Source organism: Ambystoma mexicanum, chromosome 8 (genome assembly GCF_040938575.1).
Source record: "Ambystoma mexicanum isolate Mex_15411 chromosome 8, UKY_AmexF1_1, whole genome shotgun sequence".
NCBI classification, from domain to species: domain Eukaryota; kingdom Metazoa; phylum Chordata; class Amphibia; order Caudata; family Ambystomatidae; genus Ambystoma; species Ambystoma mexicanum.
This window is the reverse complement of record NC_090929.1, coordinates 174,684,997-174,702,228: the sequence shown is the minus strand read 5'-3', so window position 1 is coordinate 174,702,228 and position 17,232 is coordinate 174,684,997. Positions and strand designations below refer to the sequence as shown.

Here is a 17,232-nt window from a genome sequence, read left to right as displayed (position 1 = left end):
GTCGAATGGAAATATAGCATTATTACATTATGTAGTGAACCCAATGGCATCATTGCTCCCTTCCGGCAGCGCCCCCTCACCCCCCCATGTGGCGAGATGATGGAAGCCGCTTCCTGGACCTGGGGGCGGCTATATGGTGGAGGATCACATGGGCAAAGACGACCTCCGGTAGGAAGTGGTCGTGTCCATGTATGAGACATGGTGTCCCCCTTTTCCATTGCAGGATAAATCCTTCCATACATAACACCCTAATGGCATAATGTGGTTCGTTCTCAGCTCCATCAAAGTAGAATGCGGAATTTCCCTCAAACAGTTCTTCAGATCAACTTTCAAACATTGATTCACCCTCAGGACATGTGCAAGGAACTACTATTCACAGAAACACCTCAACACTGTAACAAGGAAGAGGAATGGAATAATGCAGGGCTGCGGAAGCCCTGAGCACAGGCATGGCTCTAGTTGTGATCATACACCTGTGCCTAGGAAGTTTAAAACAAGATCCCCAGAAGAAATGACAGACTGCTGGTGCAAGTGGGCTGCAGCACTTCGTGTGGCTGAAGAACTGATAGAAGAAGTTGGAGCCAACCGGCTCATACAGTGAGCAGTAGAGGACGTCGGTGAGCAGAAGAAGACGTCACGAAGATGATTCCCTGCCAGAACGCCATAGGCAAGCACAGTGCTCCTGGTTGTTCGCTGGTGGAAAAACGCAAGAAGCTTACCAGAGAGCTGCGAGGAGAGAAGCCCAGCCGGAATCATGGGAAGCGGGGAAGCCGAAAGCCAAGCAGCGCCAAGGAGAGAGAATCCAGCAACTCATCAGCAGGCTGCAAACGGACAAGGAAATGCCATGAAAAGTTGGTGCATCCACGTTGGGATGAAGGGAGCAATGGCACGTATTGGCGAACATGCTGTATGTTAAACATTAAACTATCCAAATCGGATATAGAGAAAATAGTTTCTTGATATTGAAAGCAAGAAGTTAAAAGGATTTTTACCTCCAGAAGGGAATCTTTAGCGGACAATGTAAATTAGCCCACACTGCTAAAGCGGTGAATGATTGGAAGTGTGAGTAAAACATTAATGAGGCAATATAGTATGGACTAAAGCAATTAGCCAAAATGGCTAATGTGGTAAATTATGAAAGGTGGAGTTGCAGAGACAGACGACTATAAGAAGTCCTGGCAGGAGAGTATACCAGGCAATTACAAGTGTGTGAATATGGGAAACCCTGGCAGGAGAGTATACTGGGTATCCTGACAACATAAAGGCCAAAGATAATCTATATGCACTAGCTGTTCCCAGGGTAAAATACCCAGTTTTAGCATTTCTTAAAGGTCAATATCGGTCTGTAATTCATAGGATCACTTCTTTATTATCGGAATTAGCACTGATCTCTTCCAGGAACGTAGGTCCCTGTGATGTCACAGGGGCATAGGTCCCTGTGACTTATTAATGGTCATTGAAAAGGCTAAACATTGAAAAAGCTAAACCTATAGGAAACAGTCTTCTTTTGAATTTGAAAGGCGTGTATTAGATGGAATGAGAGGTATGCACGGTATAAGAACAGTATCTATGTTCAATCCATCGATTACATTGGCCTCTATGATGTATCTTTTTAGACGCGTAATTGTCAACCTTGTTCCAGTGTAGCGTCCCCGTGATGGCATAACATTGCGTAGTAGCATAATTACAGCACCTACTTTCAGTTTTAGCTTGTGAGGGAGCATTCATCCTACAGCGTTTTGCTCTTTAGAGACTGAAACATTGAGCCAGTAATTAACTATTTATTGACACTGGAACCGAGGTGCCCTGTGTGAAGAGAAGGGTTGAATGAAGTAACTTGAAATTATTCAGAATGTTTGCGATAGTGTAAGTTGGAGGTGACCGCGTAGAACAGTGTTCATTCTGTTAAAATTATAGCGGTTGTTAAAGTGGAAGGGCACACAGAGGTGCACCTTGCCATTTGGACAGCAGAGGGCAACCTAACACTGAAATTGCATCAGCTGAGTACAGAAACATACCTAAGCATTATATATATATATATATATATATATATATATATATATATATATCTGAGGCTTGTGGAATCTGCTTAGATCACATGCTGTGCATAGGCCGACATCTAGTGGAAGCTGCGGAGTATTACAGTTTGTTTTTCGAAACTCGAAAATGGGCGTCGACACAGGCGTGCCAGTAATACTATCCCTAGTGTGACGTCCACTGTACCCAAGATCCCTCACGCGTCTAGGATCCTCAGATTGTTTTTTTCCGCCATACTGGTCGGAAGCATCTTGCGGAGTCCCCTGGCCTTAGCCATACTTTTGCTAATTATTGAAGTTTAAAATTATTTATTGACATCCTTCCCCACCCCAACGTCGACCCTCGACAACTCGACGACGGCTGGAGAAGACATCGACCGTCGGCTGCTGCACGACGGATTTGGGCCTCGGAAGGCCGCTGGCCTCGGCCCGGGCCTAGTAGGCCGCTGGCCTCGGCCCTGCAAGTAGGGAGAGTGGGGGGTGGTACATACTCTTCACTCTTGGTATATAGGTACACCTTATATATTTCCTACACTTACCAGCCCGCTGCCTCAAGGTGCGTATGGAGGGTACCCCTTTCCAATTCTGCCCCAAGTGCAATCGCAAATACCCTTGGGTCGACAGGCACGCCACGTGCAATCTCTGCTTGCCGAGGGACCACCCCGAAGTGAACTGCAGAGCGTGTAGTAGGTTTAAGCCTAAGACACTTAAGGACCGTTCGACAAAGCGTTGGGCCCACCACGCCAGGCAGGCGGCCATGGCAGCGGAGGGCGCCTTCAGCGATGGCAGCGACGCCGTACTTTCGGACGGCGAGGGCATCACGGCGTCGAAAGACTGCCGAGCGCAGGTCCCCGACCTCGGAAGGTTGTCCGGCAGGGCGGCTATGGGGAAGACCCCCGGCGACGCAAGCGCTACACACCCTACACACACTAAGCACACTAAGTCCAACCGAACCTCGACGACGTCGACTTCTCGGAAAGAGGCACAGATAGAACGGTCCGACTCGGTGTCCTCTGGGCGCTCTCGATCGAGATCGCCTCATGACGCAAGGCAATCATCCACTCTTGCCAAGAGTGCCTCGCTCCCTAGATTAACGGAAGTTCGATCGTCGGAAGACGAAGACGACTTCCACCCCCAGGCCGCGCTCCAGGAGACCGAGGCCGCAGTTAACACCAGCGAGGCCCCACGCTCGAAACACACAGATACCTCTCCCGACCCTCGACGCCAGGCGTCGAAAGTCTCTTGGGCCTCCAAGGGGCAGGGAAAACATTTTTCCACGCACGGGGAGGGAGGGAAACAGCGGAAAGCACAGCCTTCCACTCCTGTAAGACCATCCTTCCACCCTAAGCAGACAGACAAACACAAATCTACTGGGACATCAACATCTAACAAGGGTACCCTTGATAAGTCCCCTAAGTTGCCTACTAAAGTCATACCCTGTTCCAAAGAATGGTCCAGTGAAGACATAGACAGGGTCATGTCAAGGATGTCTTCCTTGGCTGATTTTTATGACAAAAACCCAGAACATTTCCTTTCGTATGACCCTCAAGGGGCCACACCCTCAGGCTCCTCTGATCCTATCCCCCTAAGTAAAAAGGCCCGGTTCGAAAGACCTGAACCCTTCGAGGTGCAGCCTTACTCTACTCCATACTCTACTCCACACCCCAGATACCAAGGACAGCCTTTCCCTGAAGGGGACCAGGAGTTTAACATTATGGAGGAACAAACTGGGACTGAATACTATGCGGATGATGAGGACCTGGAGGAGGTAGAAGATGAGCAGGAAATTTACAGAGTAGATTCCCCGGTAGAGAGCGAAGCCCCAGTTACCGACTCGCCAGTTGATAACCAGCCCCTCCTTAATGAAGTTCTCGCTCGCGCAGCAGAACATTTTCACATCGACACCCACGGTGTACAGGAGGAAAGGGACTTCGCAGAAGAGTTGGTGGGAGAGAGGAGGCCGGTCGCTCAGACCATCCCTATTCTTAAATCCATCCAACGTAGAATAGATCCATCCCTGGTGAATCCTAACCTCACCAGAGCCGTCAACCCCAGAGTCGAAAAACTTTTTCGGGCAGCCCAGTCTGACCCTCTTTATATAAGAGGACATCTTAAACCAGACTCCCTAGTGGTTACCAACACTCGGAAGAGGGCTGGGACACCCTTATCGTCGTCAGAAGCTCCTCCCGACAAGGAGAGCAAAAAACTGTATGGGTTTGGCAGGAAGGTAGCCTCAACGTCCGCCTACCAAGCAAGGATTGCAAACTCCACCACCCTGTTGGCAAGTTACAACTGCCATCAATGGGAAGAGGTCGCGACGCTCATAGCCTCTGCTCCTGAACCGTTAAAGGGCCAGTTGGCTCGGATCTCGGCAGAAGGGAGAGCCGTGTCTGGTTGCATATTAAAAGCAACTTTCGATGCCGCGGACAACGCAGGAAGATTGATAGCAGAAGGTACTGTTATCAAGAGACATGCGTGGTTACGGCAGTCGGGGTTCAAAACAGAAACCCATGCTTCATTAATAGACAAGCCGGTGGAACCCGATCTATTGTTTGGGAAAGCGGTCGAAGACGCACTTAAGAATGCCAAGGACGAGTACGAGACTCTCAAATCCCTTGCCCAGCTTACCAACAAACCCCCTAACCAGAGGGGGAACAGTAATTTTCGTCGCCCACGCGGCCAAAATTCACAAAGAGGCAACTATGCCTAAGGACAGGGTACACAATGGAACAACAACCAGCAGTCTACCCAAAGTTACGGCAGGGGTAACAAGAGAGGTCGTGGAAGAGGCAGAGGCAGCCCCAACAAGGTAGGTGGTGTAACGCTCACCTAATTCCCGTAGAGGCGCCGGTCTTGACTGGGCGTATACCGTATCTTCAAAGGTGATGTGTAACACACGACTGGCTCTTTGGGCTGGACCTCTGTGCACTGTATGTCTGGCTCGAAGGGTAAGATGTCTGCAGATAGAAAATGTGGGATTAATGAACTGGGTTATTGAATGTCTCTCTCTTCTTCCCTTTCTCTTCTCCTGTAGAACCCCAAAGGTTAACGCTCTCACCTTAGGTAAGTGAACGCCGTGCTCTCCATCTGCCTCGAGGCAGGGTGCTGTAACCAGTTTCTTCACTGGATAAGGGGAGCAGGCCTCTTGACTTCAGAGGACTGCTGTCCGTCGTTTACTGCACGAACGGTAAGTTTCGAGTAATTCTAATGTCTTTAAAGTCTTTAGTAATGATGTCTCTTGTTTTACAGGGTTCCGGCGATGGCGGATGGCAGGCTGAAGTGAGTTGAAGATGGAGCCCGTGTGATGAATAGAAGCGCCTGGAAGCACGTAAGTAAGCGCTTGTTGCCTGCTTCACGATGCGCTCTAACTGTCTTTTTATTTTGCAGGTACAAGTTCGGGGCGGCTGCAGGGTGCCGGAATACCCACTGGGTTAGATGTGGAAAGGAGTAATGGCACGTGAGTATTAAAGTTCCCCAATGTCTTTAAACGCACCTTGTTTTGTCTTTCAGATGCGGGATGCAGCGCCGAAGGCCTCCGGAGCGTGCAAAGAGTTGGTAAGCTTTTGTCTTTCAGATGCCGGAATGCAGTGTGAAGACCTCCGGAGCGCACGAAGAGTAGGTAAGCCTTTGTCTTTCAGATGCCGGAATGCAGCGCGAGGCGTGGGTGACAGCCGATGGACCAGGTAAGTGAAGAGCTGTCACTGAAGACCGTAATGCTAACCTGTTCTTGCTTGTCTTTATAGGTGTTGCTGAAGACTGGATTCAGAATGGTAAGCCTTTTTCCTTAGGCCCAGGATCAGATGCAGAAGACACGATGAGCGTTCTGCTGCTGAGAATGCAGAATAACGCAAAGCAAGATTCATCCATCGGGTGTGGTTTAAATAGCCTCCTGTAGTGCTTAGATGTCTCCTTCCACAGCCACGCCTAAGAAAAGAGTTCCTGCTTTCCAGAAGAGTTCCAGTGTTCTGAACCTAGGGAGTGGCTCCTGCCCCACCCAACAAGAAAAGTAGTTCCAAACAGAAGAGGATCAGAGACTCAACTGGCAGGCAAGTAAGCAGCATGGTCTGCTGCAGGTAAGTCCACCCAAGCATTATGAGCCCGGCGCTTCCAGCGCTGGGACTGGGCATATTTATGAGCCTGGTGCCACTGGCGCCAGGACTGGGTCCAAAAGGTCCCAATTGGGACTGGTTGGCTCTCGGAACCTGGGTTATGGATCTGCTTCCAAGGGAGTTGGGAAAACCCTGACCTTTTGGAAGCAGAGATCATGACAGGTGGCACGCCTCCACCAAAGCAGTGACGCTCAGTTCAGGGTCCCTTCTCACGCAACCCCAGTAGGGGGACGCATTTCCAACTTCACCCAGGCTTGGGAAGGGATCACCTCAGACAGATGGTGCTGTCAACAGTGTCCACAGGATATTGTATAGAATTACTGCAGCGTCCCCGGAACCACCCTCCACGACAAAGAATACACTCCTTAGAACATCAGAAGATCCTTCTCGAGGAGATCGCCATTCTGCTAGAAAAAGACGCGATAGAACTCGTCCCAGGACACCAGGTAAACGGGGGTATCTATTCAACTTACTTCCTTGTGCCAAAGAAAGATTTGACAATGCGCCCAGTATTGGACTTACGGCCTGCCAACAAGTATGTCAAGCCCCAAAAATTCCGTATGACCACGCTACAAGAGGTAATCCCCCTCCTAAAAAAGGGGGATTACATGGCAACCTTGGATATGAAAGATGCTTATTTTCATATTTCCATGCTCCCAGCCCACAGAAAATACTTCGCTTCAAGGTAGACAGTCGCCACTACCAATTCAAGGTACTGCCCTTCGGGATAGCTTCAGCTCCAAGGGTATTCACCAAGGTACTGGCGGTGGCAGCTGCACACCTACGCAGGGAGGCAATCCCAGTGTACCCTTATCTGGACGACTGGCTCATAACGGGAGAAACCCCAGGAATTTGCGGGTCAAACATTCAGAGGACTATCGACCTCCTCCACGAATTAGGCTTCTCTATCAACGAGAAGAAGTCAAGTCTGGTGCCAAGCACCTCAAAACAGTTCCTAGGAGCAATCCTAGATACTCGGAAAGGGTTGACCTTCCCTTCGGAAGAGAGAATTCGGAATATACTACTGCAAATTCCACATTATCAGTCAGGTCAACAAATAACGGTACGCAAAGCAATGCGGTTACTGGGCATGATGGCGTCATGCATTTACCTGGTCCCCCACGCGCGTCTGCGCATGCGTCCCATGCAGGAATGGTTGGCGAAACAGTGGTCTCAGGCAAGTGGTCAGTGGGACGATCTAGTGGTCGTTTCGCCAACACTCGTACAAAGCTTACACTGGTGGACAAGAGAGAATCTCGCAAGGGGAAAACCCTTTTACGATCCCGAAGTACAGGCAGTGGTGACTACAGATGCATGCCTGACTGGGTGGGGAGCTCACCATCTCCACCACACAGCTCAGGGTCTCTGGTCTCACTCAGTAGCCAAGAACCACATCAACCTGCTGGAGCTTCTGGCAGTATTCCGAGCGCTTCAGGCGTTCGAGCCCCATCTGCTAAACTTGTCGGTGCAGATCCGGACGGACAGCACGACAGCCATGTTCTATCTGAACAAACAAGGAGGGACTCGTTCGCCAAATCTGTCCAAGCTTGCCCAGAAAATCTGGATATGGGCACTCAAACGGAACATCTTCCTGTCATCACAACATGTTCCAGGGGAGCTCAATTCCCTAGCGGATGCCCTAGGCAGAGACTCCCTCCCAGAAGAACACGAATGGGTCCTTCACAGAGATATCGTAGAAGATCTCTTCTCTCAGTGGGGTTTCCCCACTATAGACCTATTCGCCACAAGCGAAAACAAACAATGCCCAGGATTTGCATCCAGGTTCCCCCAGCCAGACTCCCAAGGGAACGCCCTGTGGATGAACTGGTCAGGGATGTTTGCGTACGCTTTTCCACCAACTCCTCTCATCAGGAAGGTGGTGTACAAGATGAACAAGGAATCGATGACGCTCATCCTAGTTGCTCCCATGTGGGCGAGACAACCATGGTTTCCACACCTACGCAGGATGGCGGTGTGCGAGCCCATCAAACTCCCAGCCTGGTACAACCTACTGTCCCAGCAACAAGGTCAAACAGTGCACCAGAAACCCAGCTCAATGAACCTGGCAGCATGGCTCCTGAGGTCATAGAGTTTGGGCATCTCAATTTACCACAGAGGTGTATGGACATCCTAAAAGAATCCAGGAAACCAAACACAAGGCACTGTTACTTTGACAAGTGGAAGAGATTCGTTATTTGGTGCCAGAATAAACAAATCAACCCGGTTGATTGCACTCCTTCTAACGTGGTAACATACATGCTCCACCTGCTGGACGCAGGTTTGGTTTTTAACTCTCTCAAGGTACTCCTGTCAGCCCTCTCGGCTTACACCACATCCCATAACAGAGTATCGTGGTGGAAAGTACCAGTAGTTAAAGCCTTCATGGAAGGAGTAAAGAGACTTCACCCTCCTATTTCGAACCCACCGCCAGGATGGGACCTCAATGTGGTGCTAGCTAAGCTCATGGGCCCCCCTTTCGAACCCATGCATAAAAGTAGTCTCAAACACCTGACTTATAAAACAGCCTTCTTAGTAGCCATTACCTCTGAAATTCAGGCTCTGTCAGTGCAGGATCCTTTCTTTACTATCCACAAAGACAAACTGGTTTTACGCACACACCCTAGGTTCTCACCTAAATTTATATCTAAGTTCCATGTAAACCAGTCCATCGAGCTTCCGGCTTTCTTCCAGAACCCGCAAAGCTCAGCTAAGGTGAAACTACACACCCTTGATGTGCGTACGGCGGTCCTCTACTATGTAAATAAAACCAGACCGCTAAGGAAAACAGATCAACTGTTTGTCTCCGTAGCTACAGGCAGAGAGGGGGATCGCGTCTCTAAAGGCGCGATCTCGAAGTGGATTATCAACTGTATACAGCTGTGTTACTCTCTTTCTGAAAAAACTCTGCCTTTTACGCCAAGGGCCCATTCTACTAGAGGAATTGGGGCCACTCTGGCTTTCATTGCAAATGTTCCCCTCGACACCATTTGCAAAGCAGCTACTTGGAGCTCTATTCACACTTTTACTCAGCATTACTGCATTGACACTCATTCCAAGACAGATACACAAGTGGGACAAGCGGTTCTAAGACACCTGTTTGCTCATGACCCTTCTCACATCCCACCTCCTTCTTCTGGTACTGCTCGCTAATCTATGCACAGCATGTGATCTAAGCAGATTCCACAAGCCTCAGAAGGGATACATTACTCACCGTAATCGTATTTCTGATGCTTGTATCTGCTTAGATTCACATGCGACCCACCCTTCCTCCCCTCCGAGAGAAGGCGCATGATTGCTTGTAGTCTTACCTTTCTGTCTATCTGCTTGGATTATCTGTACTCACGCTACTCCTCATGCTTCCTCATGTCAGAAAAAATACAATCTGAGGATCCTAGACGCGTGAGGGATCTTGGGTACAGTGGACGTCACACTAGGGATAGTATTACTGGCACGCCTGTGTCGACGCCCATTTTCGAGTTTCGAAAAACAAACTGTAATACTCCGCAGCTTCCACTAGATGTCGGCCTATGCACAGCATGTGAATCTAAGCAGATACAAGCATCAGAAATACGATTACGGTGAGTAATGTATCCCATATATAATAAATGCTTTTCAAAGGAAAGGCAGCGAGTGGAATGCACTACAGAGAGCAGCTACAACAGGAGAACAATGTCCTTGCAGCAAATAAGTGGAAAAAAAACTCCTCAGCATTCCTGGCAGCACGTTTTCTTTATTAGTATAAGTGCATCAGGAAAGGAAAACAAGAAAAAAAACGACGCGTTTCGCGGTACACAGACCGCTTGATCACGTAGGTTTACAAACAACACAGATGATGGACTGCAATTTATCCCCAAACAACTCTGATTTCACATAGAGAGTGTCTACCTGCTAAAAGCCACTCATTCAACGTGTTTTACAAGGCAGCCATATTGGAACGATTCGATGGTATATAATTACTCATAAGAGAATACAGACCTCTAACATTTGCGACATCGATTACATTCATAATTTGCAGATACATGTCGAAAGGGCAAAAACAATATATGATGCCATTAAGAATACATCAATTACACAAAGCAACCATGTGTTTTTAAAGTTCAACAGTATACCCTGATTTAAAACGTTCCTTTGTGTGTCCATAATACGTTAACATTGCATAAAAGGAGAAAGTAGTCAAATATAGCTCCTGGCTGCCTAATAGTAAAGTTGCAATGGTAGCCTTTATAGAGTGCATGTGACGTACAGCAGGCTCGAATGATACTCGGATAAGATGCATGTAGGCAATGGTTGGAATTTGTGCAAAAATGCAAAAGATAAAGAATTTGGATGTATGTGCAAATAGCGTTTCAGCAGCAAAAATATGTACATAGCAGCAATTGGATAAAGTGCATAGTGCTCTCCGTCCATGTATATACCTCACCTATCCATATAGGGCTCTTTAGTTAGTAATTTAATGTGTGGATTTTAATATCCTATTTATATAGAGTAAAGAACATCTCTGTTAGTTTATATTTCTCACAGACCCAGAGGTAAATACATGGGCTTCTAATCTGTTTTTTACAGAAAAAGTTTGCTTTTTATAAAGTGCAAAGTGCGTGCAAATGTTGCTTGATTATAAAGTGCCAAGTGTATAAAACATCCAAATTCATAAAAAGACCTATAAGTCATATAAAAGATAAAAAATATCTTTTATATAGACCCATATACATGCATCATAATGTTTAAAAGGAGAGAAGTATTTCAAATGCAATGTAAAAAAACTTTTTGGTGTTCAGTCCATATAGAATTATCACCGATTTGACGCCACAAAGCAGGTAAAATCAAGTCCAAAAGTCTGTGTTGCAAGAGCCACTTAAAATAAGTATCAAAACCTATACAATTACAGTTTAAAAACAAATGTTTAAAAACTACACCAAAACTGTGAGAGCAGAACCCCAGACCAGTATTATATAAATAAACATGTGATAACACCATATTCATCGAAGATTTAAGAAGTATGAAAATGAAAAACATGTAGTAGTCGGAGAAACATTGTGCGTTTCATTGCTCAGGGCATGGCACATATTATTCGTGTGTCCTAGTCTTTAACTTAGAAAGAAAAGAACAAGCCTATGGGACATGTGCAGCCTGGTCAGAGCAAGTATGAGACATTATCTACTTGAGCTTCATGTACCCAGGAAAGTATATAGTTCCTCATCAAGGTTGTGACCCCTGGGTTTTTTTGTCTCTAGGTCTAAAATACATCTGGTTTCTAACTGTCGTAATGTTAGTTCACGATTGCCTCCTCTGAGTGGTTTGGTAATGGTATGTTTGCCAAAAAAGGTTGGTATATATCTCTTTTCTCTTTGATATTGAACAAGAAAGACAACTATTATTGTGAAGAAGAATCCAAGGAAGGGAGACACCCTCTGGGTTAAGGAGCAATATCCTTGAGAGACATTATGTTGGAGTCATTTAATCCTTTTTGAACACTTTTGAAACACTGAAGACCAAAGCCATTCCTTTTCACCATAAGATTTATTTCATTCAAATGTGAGGGTCAGAATAGTGCTTTGGACACAGGATGGTTTTGTTTTAGACATTCTGAAACTGACAGATCCTTAGTTTTGGGTTTAGGTAGGGAAACCACTCTAGTATAGGGACAGCGAGGAATTTTCCCAAACCCTTTTATTTTTTATCAATGAATGTCTGTAGCCAAAACCATGTTTAAATTGAGTCTGACTCATTCCTGACCCTTCAGTTAACTTATGACCTCACCCCAAATGTACCCCACACAAGCATGGAATCACCCAGCAGTGGGGTATGTTGGTTTACAAAGCTAACTTGTACCTCTGTCGCGCTCGAAATATTTTTGAAGGCCATTAGGAGTTGGCTCAGCTTGGGGCCCTGCAATAATAACACAGGGTTTACTATATTTCCCTGTGTTGAAGCAGACTCCAAATGTGTGGTCTTGTTTGATGCCTAGTTATTATATTAACAGATGACAGAATTGGGCCATTGGATTCACAAAACGTTCTGCAGATTCCCCCATAACATAACATTCAGTTTTTGTGGCAGAAAATGCACAGCCTATCTGCGAGTCCACAGTAAAATGTGAGTCTCATTTTCGGTTTGTCTTTACTTTGTCTAATGTAGACTGATATTGTTCTGCTGTCTTATTCTTTCGAGTGGATACCTTCCTCTCACAGATTGCTCACTTTTGAAATCTCATCCACAGGCGCAGGCAGGATGGGAAACTGATCAGCCACTATGTGATGTATTGCAACTCCATGCTGGCTGCGCTCAGCATTGCTGGCACCAATTGTGTATAGCTGCCTGCCTCCATTACCAAAGTTACTTTTTTCTGCATGACCGGATGCTGCTTCAAAAGGCCACTTTCTGTTGCCTTGTGAAGTCTGTGGTATCAACCTCTGCAGACTTGCATCAGTCTGAGTAGTAGAAGAGGTAATTTATTAACAGGGGACGTCTCGCTCAAGAAGAACCTCTTAGAGTGGCCATCACTTCTCCCTACCCTTCTAAATGGAGTCTATGTATTCAGCACCTGCTACAGTAACTGCCAGAAAATGCTTGCTATATTTGCTAGGACCCTAGCAGCTTTGGCACTGGTGGTTGAGCCCAATTCTGCCTCCCCTACGCCCCCTCTCTGGAGCTCTAAAGTCTCAAGTCGTCCCTTGCCATGCGTGAGAAGGCGATTGAGTTCTCCTGTTTTCATTTGCTTTCTAGGGCTTGTAGTATTCCTTCATTTTAAATGGGGGTGAGGGTGAATGCCAGTGGCAGAATTCCAAGAATAGGACTGAATGGTATTCTTTCGCATGGCTAAGGAAACTTGAGCTCTTCCTTTATGGACTGTGGGGGCCCTTCTTCCACCATTAATTGCACAAGTGAGTTACGGAGTGAGTCCAAGTGACCAATCGCTGGTGGACTCAGTGCTGGTCTGTTCCTTTCCTCCCAAGTCAGTCTAGGGGCAGGAGTGGCATGAAGACTGTTTGACGTTCAGAGGCTAATCTCTATGCAGAAGGTCATCTGTCTCGTTTTAGCTTAAGGCTCTGGAATCCAAGGTGACTTCCGGATGCCTAGGACTCTGACATGGCTGACTTGATTTCCTATCTTACGGAGGGCAGTAGTATACAGTTTTTCTGTTTTCCTCTTTTGCACTATATTGAAACCTCTGTAGAGTAAATTTAAAATGGCATTTAAAAAGCAGGTTGGAATCAAACCTGTGACAATTTGGGGTGCATCTGTCCAAGAACGCACATGAGTCCATGCTGGCGCTTGACCGAGACCTTTTTGCAACTTAATCACAAGACCTACACACCCCTTTCCTTCAGCCAAAACTCGAACATTGGGATCCTGTTGTGAGAGAGCGCTGCCATTAAGCCTCCTGCTGCTTCGCCCGATCTAGACTGGCCACGTTTGGAACAATGAATGTCCCCTTCCAAAGCACAGCAGCCAAAGGGATTGCATGTTTTGTGGAATCCATTGTGGCCTATTCTGTCGTACCAAAACAGAATTCTTAGTGATGTTTCGGAGTAAATGTCAGCCAAGTCGACTCTGCTTCCTTTCAGCTACACTATTTGTATTTATTTACATTAATTAAGCGCTTTTGCCAAAGCATTGAACAATAATAATGGGCAAAAAATGCATTAATTCAAGCAGTAAGAAATGGGGTATAAAAATTAGTTGTTAGAAAAGGGTGAGGGAAGGTGAGCTTTGAGGAGGGTTTCGAAGATGCAAAGAGAGGATGAGCGAATTGGTGAAGGGAAGAGCCGTACAATGTTTGGGAGTGAAATATAACAAAAATGGGACAAAGCACAGGGAGGCGTGTGAGCAATCGCGGAAAGCTGAATTTGGGACCGAAGAGAACATGGTGGAGAGCAGAGAGAAATTACAAATGAGATAAGAGTGGAGCAAGAGCATGAATGCATTTGAAGATAACCGAAAGAAAGTGAAAAAGAATACATGCATCAAAAGGAAGCAATATAGATGGAGCGTGAAAGAAGTGAGAATTAAAGATGGATAGATGAGTTATAACGGAAGCAAAGGGGAGTAAGATGGGAAGCAGGAAGACAAAGTAAAAGGGCAGAGCAATAATCTGTATGAGAGAAGAGAAGTGATGAGGAGCTTAGTAGCATGAAAAGAAAGATACAGGCGAGCACAGTGAATGTAAAATGAATGGAATCGGCAAGTGGGTCATATATGGAGAGAATAGAAAAACGAGGAATCAAAGATGACTAAGTTGGGAGCTTAGGTAGAGAACTGAAGGGTTAAAAGTGGTAAAGAGAGGAAAGGATGAAGAATGGGGGTGGTAGCTGTAGGGGGGGAGGCATGGTATCAACAATATGACACTGATGCAATGGGTACAATTTGTAAAACCTTTATTGATATTGTTGGGATTGGAGAAACTCATATATTGCCCATAACTACGATAGGAGTAATCTCGACCATCAAATATTGAATAATGCAGTCCTAGTGGAGTCTGTCAAATCAAAATGGCCTATTCGAACAAAACCTAATGCCTGCCCTACCTCTTATACAAAAAGGGTAAAATGTATAAATGTATGCAAAAGGAAAATCAGTGTTCAAAATAAAGAAGTGTGGTTGAACCAGCTCTCCACCCCATGTTAGACCTCACGGTGTAAGGCTGTCCCTGTAGGCAGTATGACACACTGTGGCTCGGCTTCCAATATAACACACAGTTCCAGAGCGTGGATCGAGGCTGTCTGTCCTTCCATGTGTCTCTTTTCTTTAATTCCAAAGAAAATTTCAAATGGATTATGTCCTCCCACGTATTCCTCATCTTGTAATAAATATCCTTCCCGCTTTAGCTGGTTCGTAATTTTTTTTCTTCAACAGGGGGCGCTGTGTGCCATCTCGTCGAGTCGATGTCCCTCGAGGGCCTCCGTTCGACTGTCGACGTCGTCATCGATATAAATAGCACACGCAGCACCCGTTGGCTTCAATTCTGGTTTTTCGAGCTAACACATCGAAGAATTACGGCACAATTGGGTTCTTCAGTGAACTTCATCAGCTATTTTTGATCAACGAAAATGTCTTCACCGTCGGCTCCATCAATGCTTAAAATGAGCTTCAAGAAGTGCCAAGACTGTGGATCGAATATGTCAATCACCGACCCCCACCGAATATGTCTGTGGTGCCTTGGTACCGGTCACCGTACCTCTGACTGTAACTCCTGTCAGGCAATGACCATAAAGGTTCTGAGGGAGCTTACAGGTAAATTGACGGTGGGGAGGTTGCCTTCGAAGTCTCTTTTCGAAGTGCTCAAAAAGAAAAGACTGAGTCGTGGGATTCTCCTCGATGGAAAAAATCAAAGATCTCGATCAATAAGTAGATCACGCCATTCTTCGTCTTTTTCGAAGAAGGCCAAGAAGCAGCGTCACAGGTCAGCTTCAACCTCTAGTTATTCCTCGGCCAAGGTAATCAAATGTACAACTAAGTTGGACTCCCCAGCAAAATCGGATGCGTTTCATAAAGAAATGCTTAAAATCTTTGAGAAAGCAGCCCAACCCCCTCGAAGGACAAGCAGAAAGCCCATGCCCCTGTTTATCTGCATAAAGACGACAAAGGGAAGTCGAAGAGGAAACTTTCGCAAACGAGCCATAAGCCGGAACAGCATCGAGAAAAATCTTGATCTGACGAGAAATCGTCGAGGGCTTTGACAAGTCGGGAATCCAGTCCGAGAGTCCCTTCGAAAACGCATAAGAAGTCGACAGTGGCGATGCCTTCGCTAACACCGTCTGAACCGTCGACGCCAGTGTCAAAGTCGACTCTGAAGTCGTCGTCGCCAATCACTTCTAGTTGTCGAAGCCAACAGTAACCAAGGAAAAGGTTTTCAAACCCTTGCCAAAGAAAGACTTGAAGTCTTTAACATCTATTTATGAAGATAATTAACCTTCAGATGATGACACACCACCATTTGGGTTACAATATGGCACCCCTAATGTGCCAGATGAATTAATCTCAGAGTCTAGGTCAAAAGACTTGTATGATGACCTTTAGTCAACTAGAGGTTTAGATACCTCTCCTGAACTGCAATCTGGCAACCCAGATGCTACTGACCACGCTGACTCCTCATATAGGAAGCAGATGAGCAAGGTGATAGTTTTTAAGTTGGAGCAGGACGACTACTTCTTTTGAGCAGGATGACCGGACAGATCTTTTGGATCAGGGTCCCCAAAAAGATCCAATGTTGCCGTTTCACACTGCACTACAAAAAAGGGTCTCGGCAAATTAGGAGACACCAGATACTGCAGCTGCATTGGATAAAAACGTTGCTAGAAATTATAGGCCTTCCAGCAGTGACCCAGAGTACTTACCAAAACCTATCCAATACCAGAAAGTTTGGTGGTTGAAGCTGCTACCTCAACTAAGAAATCAGCATACCCCTTTATCCCTCCTGATAGGAATAAGAGAGTAGATACTTGGGCGAGAAAAATATTTACTGCTGGTAGTATGGCATTAAAGTCAACTAACGCAACTTGTACCTTGTCAAGGTTAACGTTTACCCTGTGGGACTGCGTAGCTACGGCGGCTGACCACATCCCACAAGGTGAAGAGACAGACAGCTTCCTGGCCATCATCAAGGATGGGAAGGAGGCAATGCGTGAATGCCTCCAGTCAGGTCTGGATACTGTAGACCGCATCAGCAAATCCATGTCAACTAGCGCAATGTTGTGCAGATTTGCATGGTTGAGGAAGTTTGGATTTTCTCCAGATGTGCAGTCTAGACTCCTCAATGTGCTCTTTGAAGGCTTGAGGCTGTTTGGCAGCAAGGCTGATAAGTTTAGAAAAGCTGCAGACCTCGAAAGTGGCGACTAAATCCCTTAGCGCTGCCATTAGCCAGCCTCAACACCCTTACCCTGCTTCATCTTCTTGGAGGGGTAAGTCCTTTCGATTCTACTAGCCAGTCAAAGAGATCAGAGAAGATTCCCTTGTGGTGGACGATGGAGAGGTGCTAAGCCAGCCCAAGCAGCAGCAGTTTTACCCTCAGTCGCTGCTTCAGCCGCCACAAAACCACTCTGAGGCCTTGACTCGCAAGACCCCGGTGTGAGGCATCTGAATGAATGGCT

General features: G+C 46.4%; 1 protein-coding gene across 4 annotated transcripts in view; it reads left to right on the top strand.

Moving 5' to 3' along the window:
• ENTR1 (endosome associated trafficking regulator 1) overlaps window positions 1-17,232 on the top strand; it is a 540,688-nt gene that overhangs the window by 403,859 nt on the left and 119,597 nt on the right. The gene's annotated exons all lie outside the window — the stretch shown is intronic.